The sequence below is a fragment of the Numenius arquata genome, chromosome 16, assembly GCF_964106895.1.
Source record: "Numenius arquata chromosome 16, bNumArq3.hap1.1, whole genome shotgun sequence".
Classification (NCBI taxonomy): domain Eukaryota; kingdom Metazoa; phylum Chordata; class Aves; order Charadriiformes; family Scolopacidae; genus Numenius; species Numenius arquata.
Window position 1 is genome coordinate 7,163,718 of NC_133591.1, and position 7,892 is coordinate 7,171,609.

Here is a 7,892-nt window from a genome sequence, read left to right on the forward strand (position 1 = left end):
GAGGTCCTCGATGAGTTACAGGTGGCCATGTGGGTCCTGTTGCCCCAGGGTTAATATGCTGCTCCTCCTCACGCTTATGTTGTGGCATAGGCTATTCTGCATGATACCTCATTGTAAATTGGGTCTCTTCAGTCATGTTTCTATCCATAGATAAAGATATAGCAAAGTCAATTCATGCTGAGGATATGCCACCTCCAACCTTCCTCTTTTCTCCCAAGCCGCTCAAGTCCCTTCCCAGGAGTGCCCTGCTCTGGTTGTGCTTCCACCTGTGAGCATGACCCAAGGTAACTTTAACTATAGCAGAAGGGGAAGCTGCAGGCTATCTCCTCCTGATTTTCCTCCTCCCCCCCCCCCCCCCCCCCCCCCCCCGCCCAAGAATCTGAATAAATAGCACGTGGCTGTGTTGTGCCTTGCTGCGCTGTGAGCACTCCTGACAAAGTGACAAAGGCAGCTCTGTACCATGCTGCTAGGGCAGGACTGAAGGGAAGCAGTTAAAGGAAAACCTTACATAGTGCTTGGGAAACGAGAGTTTGGTATTGTCCATAGGTTTCCATACAAAATCTCCTACTGCTATGTTTTAAACATGCAGTGGCATGGATCCTGAAGTGGTGGCTAGGGCATCACTATAGCAGCAGGTGGTTTTTTTCCATGACAATAGAGATCAGAATGTGAAGGGGACATACCCTGCTCAGCAGCAGAGCATCAGTTCTCCTCCTTGATCCATAGCTGTGAGCAATCTAGGAGATGTGATACCAACTTGCACACCAAATGCTTTCCTGGGGAATGCTCCAGGAGTAACTGATCCTTTCAGCTGCCATCTTGCAGAGTAAGCAATAAAAAGTTCTAACACAGATTCCTCTTCTCCTCCTCAGCAAACCCCCCAACATGTTGTTATTCCTTTCCATTCTTGCATTATGGTCCATTCATGCAGGCTTTCCTCAAGCTAAAAGCACATAAAGTTTGTGAGCAGTGGAAGAGAATTACTTTTGCTTTGAAAGTACAATAAAATCCTTCTTTTTTCACTTCAGCATCAAGCAGCGTTGTAGTTAAGGGGACTAAGTTAACCTTTTCATATCAGGGCAATAAAGGAACTGTGAAGTCCATCCAGAGCTTGTCGTCGGCCACTTGGGTGAGCACAGCCATGCAGTATTTACAGCCCAGAAAGTGCCAGATCTGCGCTTCTCTCCCTCATCGTGTACCAGCAGATGCTTCCGTTGTGCTTACACCCAAATATTAATGATTCTCTTATTTTTCTTTTTTCTTTTCCTTTTCTCCTTCCTTTAGCTCTTAGGGAAATAATCTGATTGCGATGATGTTGAAGTGCTTTAATTTTCCAATCTGGAAACCATTCTTCTGAGGCTGAAGTTAAGAAAACAGAACAACAAGGAGCAGCCTCAGACTTAGGATTGCTAATACTGATTCCGTGGATTTCCTTTTCTTACACTACTGAGCTAAACGAAAGTACAGGAGGCTAGTGAGCAGCCTTGGTTCATTGTGATTCCCATGTGCTGCTCTTGATTATGGAGTAAAGCAGGTCAAGTGGCTCATTTAAATGAGTAGCTGGTGAAGCTGAGACCTGTGAAGGACAAAGGAGGCTGGCTTAAGCCGGAAAAGGCATTAAATTCCCAATTATGATTCTGGAAATGCTCTCCAGATCCAAGCACACCCACTGAAGAATCTTAAGAGGGGTAATCTATCTGAGTAACCAATTCAGCCTGTTGCAAAGTTAATGTGTGTCTGTGAACTTCAATTTATTATTTTTTTTTATTTATTATTTTTTAAACTGCTTGGCTTAGCTAAACACTGCCAGAGTCCAGATTTCTGTCTTGGATTATACCAAGGGTAAAATGGTCTTTTGTGCTAGTGGGTGGGGAACAGCCTTGGAGTAGGATTCACTTCTAGTTCCGCTACAGTTTTCTTCTTAGTGTGTGTAATTATGCTCTCTGTTTCCCCTATAAACAGCCTAAATGCATACATATAAACACGTGCCTCAACACAAATCCATCCTTTGCCCTCTCAGGAGTGCTCAGAGGCAGCACTGAAAAGCCCCAGCAGACTGAAATAGCTCCCCAAGCTTGTAAGAGACCCAGTTGCTAGTTGGAGGATCCTGTTGTGGCTAAGTCCCTGGGAATCCCTGGCTGCTCTCCAAGCCACTGCATCAGGATGACAGCTGAAATGTAGATTTCATTTTCTCTTAATTCATCAAGGAGTCTGCCTCTGATTGTACACCTCAGGGTTCCCTTTCTGCTTATGTACTTCCCACAACGTAGTAAGCTCTTAATGGATTGCACAGTCATCAAGCTGCAATGTGCCATCTTATTGGAGTGACTTGTATTGGCTTCTCTTACTGTGTTTTTTGGGTCGATCTGGGGTAGTTCTGCCTCTGGTGAAGGTTTGGGTGTAGGGAGCTCTTCTGTGGTCCTCGAGGAGAAGAAACTGTCCTCGGGCTCCATGAAAGTAACGCAGATGTCGGTTGTATCTGGATGCTCATGAACTCCAGGAGTAAGGTAGAAACAGTTCCTTCCCCAGTTAGCTCTTTCTGCTAAACTTTGAGCAGATTGAAATACATCTTACAAACTGAAGTAACGGTAAAAACAAACCCTTAGGTTATCAAGGATTTGTCAGCTTTAGGCTAGAAAAAAGCATGAGCTTCTACCAGTTTTCTACTGGGTAAAAGGGCAAAAGTGATCGAGGGCAGAGGACTTCACTCTGTCATTACAGCCGAAGCTTTAACTGTGGTGCTGATGACCCATGACTCCCCTGCAGGTTCACAGCCACTTAGTCCTTCTTAAACATCCATTTGATCTAACAGATGGATTTATTTGTTTTAATAGCATATGTGACTGTGTCCTGAAATGTGTGCAGTGGTTTTCCTACAAATAATGCAAGTATCTGTGCAGGCTTTTTCTTTTGGTACTGGACCTCTAGCAGCATTCCAGCCTTCATGGTCCATACATAATAAACCTTGGAAAAAGCAAGTGAGTTGCTGTGTTACAGAGAAAGATAAGGGAAAATCTGAAAAAGAGGCTAATTAGAACTTGGGGGGGTAGGGAGTAAAAGAAATACCATGACCTTCTCAGACTGAATTGCGATTAGTCTTCTGAAGTTTGATTGCCACTTCTGATGCTCCTTGGTTGCATCCCCTATTCTTGACTTCATGCATGTCCATCGTCTCATCTCTGTCCCAGCTGCTATAGTATCTTTTCTTCTTCTTCCTGACTCTGCTCTAAATACTTTTAGATTTTTATTCTCTTTCTTCCCTTTAACTTCTGGGATTTGGCTTTTTTATTGGCCAAAAAGTTGAGATCCTGAATGCTATTTGGGTAGAAGTCCCAGCAGGGCCAATGCTCTCTGCAGCCTCTCTGATGCATCCCCCATGAAACCTGCCTTTGACTTCCAGCCTCGGTGACAGTTCTTGTGACGTTTGGTCCCTTTTTGAAGCTCATTATACCACTCTATCCCCATACTCAGCTTTTGGTTTGATCTTGTCTGCAACACCTCTTGGGGTGTTTCAAAGGGCCTCGCTGTAGGCAGGATTATTCAGCCAGAGCCTGCAGATAATGGAACACGAAGGCTGGACCTGAGCACTGATATATTTGTCTGGCTCCTTCCCTCTGCTCTCACCGGGCTCTGTTCAACTGCCGTTGTCGCTCTGTTGGTCTCTTCTGTATATCTCTGCCCTGGACACTGCCTGTAATTACTTTCCCACAGGGTCGTAACTCTACATCTCTGCTGTGTTCAGAAAGCTTGCAGCAGTGTAAATAAAACCAGTCTGCCTCTTCTAGAGCCCTGGTACGTGCGTGCCTAATGTGACTGAGCTCAAAGGGTGGCATATGCTAGGTGCGTCTGCACTGCACATACAATGAGATCTGTTAGTTCCAGAGAAAATCATGCATCATGTAAGACAAGGTAATAATCTAAAGGGATCCAGGGGCCCATGTACCAAAAGAAAATAATTAAAAAATATGCTTTTAAGTAATATTTTTAGAATTCCATAACTTTCTCAGGAATTGTTTGGGAATCTTGCTCTGTCCTTATTGCTGTATACAAAGTATTATTAGAATGTGGTTTCAATCACTCTTGCAGGCAGATAAGAGCCCTAAATCACCCATCGCTTCCATATTTAGTTAAATATGAGAAATCTCTTTTTTTTCCAGCTTGAGGATTGCTACAACTACAAAACTGCCTCGTGGTGTTTTGGTAAATCTGCAGAGTTTTCCCTCAGTCTTGCATACGACTTTTATGGATGTATACTATCATTTATTTAACTGGGCAATGATTTTTTTCATCATGTACAATAAATACCAAAGTTTGTTATCTTTACTGCTCAGGCTATCAAAGGGAAGCCTGAACCTGAACATGTAGCAGCATAGTGGGGTTCCCTCTTTCCTTGCTCCTAACAGCAGAAAGCTTGGGAAAACTTAGCAGCAGAGCTCTCTACATGTAGAGGGAGGGCTGCCTTTGGAGGAAGATTCTGTTGCATTTAGTACAGAAAAGGAAAAGTCAAATACTTAGACCTCAAGGTAAATCTGCTGCAGAAAGCTTTGTTCTGTGGTTTGTTGCCACAACTCTGCATGTGTGTATATACACAAATACTATACTGGGATTTGTTTCATTTTATGGTATAAATAATTGCAAAGTGAAAATGGCAAATATTGGCAGTTAAAGGAGAAACAACTTTATGGAAAAAATAGATGGTGTGTTGTTGATCAGGTAGGTAGGTAGGTATTAGCTTAATTATTGTGCAAGCGCTTTCCGAAAAGAATCGTAGAGCAATCTGCTGTCATAAAGTAGATAAATTTCTGTACTGGAAGTTCCACACTGTCTGTCTTAAATCACTTGTGGTGCATTAGGTAATAGAAGTAAAGCCACAGTTTGTCTAAAGGTATAATTCTCCTTGATGAAGCTTCCTCAGTAAGTGCCTTCTTGAATCTGGTTTGGCGTGCATTTAAAATCTTCGTGAATGAAAAATACCTGCCTCAAATCAAAACTTTGAATAAAACAAAAGCTGTTTGGGAAAGGTCTGGGTTTTGTAAATCTGGAGGTTTTGGAACTCTGTAATGGGTAGTAAGTGGCTAGAATGGCAGAGTAAGTTTCTGAAGAGATTCCATGCAGTAGGTGAACGCTTCAGGGTTGATTCTGGTTTTATTGCTCTGTTATTTTTTTTATTATTTTTGTTTAGCCTTTAGGGATCTCTGATAGTTCAGGCAGTGAATGCACTTGTAAAGTCCTTGGGCAGCTCCAGCTCGCACTGTTCTCACCTAGTGTGACTGCTGTACCCAGGAGCCACCTCCTTGGAAAGGATGCTTGTGGATGGCCAGGGGTGCGCATGGGAGGAAAGCTTTTCCCAGAGAGGTTGTTGCGGAAGTGGGAAAGCTTGAGGGGGGAGGCAGGCAGCTCCCCTGCTGCTTCTAATAATAAAACAAAGCACAGAGGAGTAGAAAGGGGTTTTGATCATGTTTTCCTCTGCAGATTTTAAGGTCTTTTAACAAGTTGTCGGATGTTAGTGGAAGTCACTTTCCTGTGGCTTCAGGAAGAATCTGTACCTCCCTGTGAAGCCTTAATCACAGAACTGACCTTCTCAGAAGAAAAGAGATATCATGGAGGGCAGACAGGGATACGGGTCTGTCAACTCTGACCCTGCTTCAGTTTCGTCTCCTACTTTATACCAAAGAGTGTCTGTGTAATGTTCAGCCAGCCAAAGATGCAAAAGCCTTATAATTAGTTGGGCAGAACATATGCTCTAAGAGATTGCCGCTTTGCCTGGCGTGAGCTGCCGTGCTCTCAAGTTGAAAACGGAGCAGCCAAAGCCATACATCTGAACTGTGGAGGTAACAAGGGAGAGCGTTAAATGCTGAATATCAGTCCTGGTCTGTGCCTGCCCACCACCCTCTGAACACAGCCTGTGCCTGGCCATGCAGGATCACCCCTGCAAACGGGACAGAGCTACATGGGGCTACTCCGGCTCAGTCCCAGCAAGGTCAGGAGAGTTTTGGTTTGGCTGATGTGACGCATTGCTGATTCCCACCTGCCATTCCCCAGCCTTGTTCACACTTGGCTCCCTTTGGCAGTTGTGAGAGCTCTGCCACAGCAAAGGGACAGCAGAGGCGTTACCTGAGATCAGGCTTTGCCTTTGCTGTGGACTTTTCTATCTCCAGGGTTGTAGCCTTGTGTCATGCACAGCTTATTCTGAGTTTCAATTTCTGCTAGCCAGAAACACTTGTATTAGGTGCTTTAAAACACTGAAAAAGTTCATTGAATAACATAAAGCTGACTGTTTGCCCCCTTTAAAATCAAGGGAAACTGAGGCTAAGGGACCAAATTGCTTTCCTCGGCAGCAGATGGTCCAGAGCTGCTCCAGGGTAAGGGTGTGTGCCTGATCCCTGTGTTGTCTCCATATGCCTTGAGCAATGCTGCCTCTCGCTGTGAAAATGTTTGGGTTCCTATAGCTGACCTTGAACGAAATGAATTTACAGAATGTGCAGGCGGTACCTACCGAATGTATTTTCAGTGTGAAATACTCCCAGGTTCAGATGCTGAACAACTCCATCTAATCAGAAGACCTCTCCCTTCTCCTCCCCACCTGAGAGTGTCTTCAGAAAGATTACTGCCACAATAATTCTGCTATCTGTCACAGAGGCTTCATTGTGCCATAAAAATGACACCTTCCGTTGTACGTGTGTGCTGCTCTGACACAGATATTTACTCAGCCCCGCAGGGCCAGCCTCGTTTCCCAGCTTAGAAGCATCATCTTCTGTCTCCTTCATACATCATCACCAGTAATGCACAGATATTAATAAAATTCAGACGGGGAGAATGATTATTGTTGGTTATGTCAAGTAAATTTAAATGGTTTTCCCTCTTTGGTAAATCACACCCGGCAGTCTTATTTCATAAGTTATGCTGACTCCCTGGGACTGGAAGGTTGTGACTAACAGCTGTTGTTTTTACAAAGTGACTTGCCTTGGCTGGAGGAAAACAAAGGCAGATAAACGTAATGTGATTTGCGGAGTCGCTTAGCGTAGGCTTGTCAAATGGGGCCATCTAAATCCCAGTGATAAACGTGGGCCCTTTGCTGGTTTGTGACCAAGAGGAGCTTTTTGTACTCTAAAGTTCAGCTCCTGCTTTGGAGAAAGCTTCTTCTCATCTGAGAGCATCCTGTATTCCCTCTGTAAGCACCATCAGATGTGTGTATTGAATTAAATCCAAGGCTTTGATTTTGCAGGTAGCTCTGTCCTGTAGGAGATAGAAAGCAGATTGCTAGTGGCTTGCAGAAGGCTGCCTGATACCGGGTGAAGCAAAGCCATGTTTAGTACTTGTCTAGGGCCTTGGGAGGACAAGAAGAGAGCTGCTGTCTGGTGCTCTCTGAGACTGTGTGGGGCCCAGCCTCCCCAGGCATATTGGCTCTGCGGTTTCCTCAGTTGGGTGGGGTGTTTGCATTTTAATTCAAGTCTAGGTTGTGTCTGTAAAAAAAAAAAAAAATAAAAAAAAAAAAAATACCTAATGGACATCTAGGACCACCAAATGTGAGACAACTTTATTTGTTCAAATAATCTCCTGGGAATTCAGTACAACTCGGGGCCAGGCAGTGTATTTTTGTCATAAAGTATTCAACAAAATAAAATGCAAATTATAACAACAAAACCAGGAATAAGAGCTTCCAAGCGCTTCTGTTAAACAATGCCCAGACAACAGGTGAAATAATCAAACAAAGCACCATTTTCTCCCAACAGACCCCTGCCCTTCCCCATTCCCCCTCGCAGCCTTTCCAGTATGCACCAACCCTTGTTTTTCCCAGTCCATGGTTTGTTGTTGGTTTGTGTGTGTGGTGTTTTTTTTCCTCCCCGTGCCTGGCACAATGGGCAACAGCCTTCACTGAGATCGGATGCTGA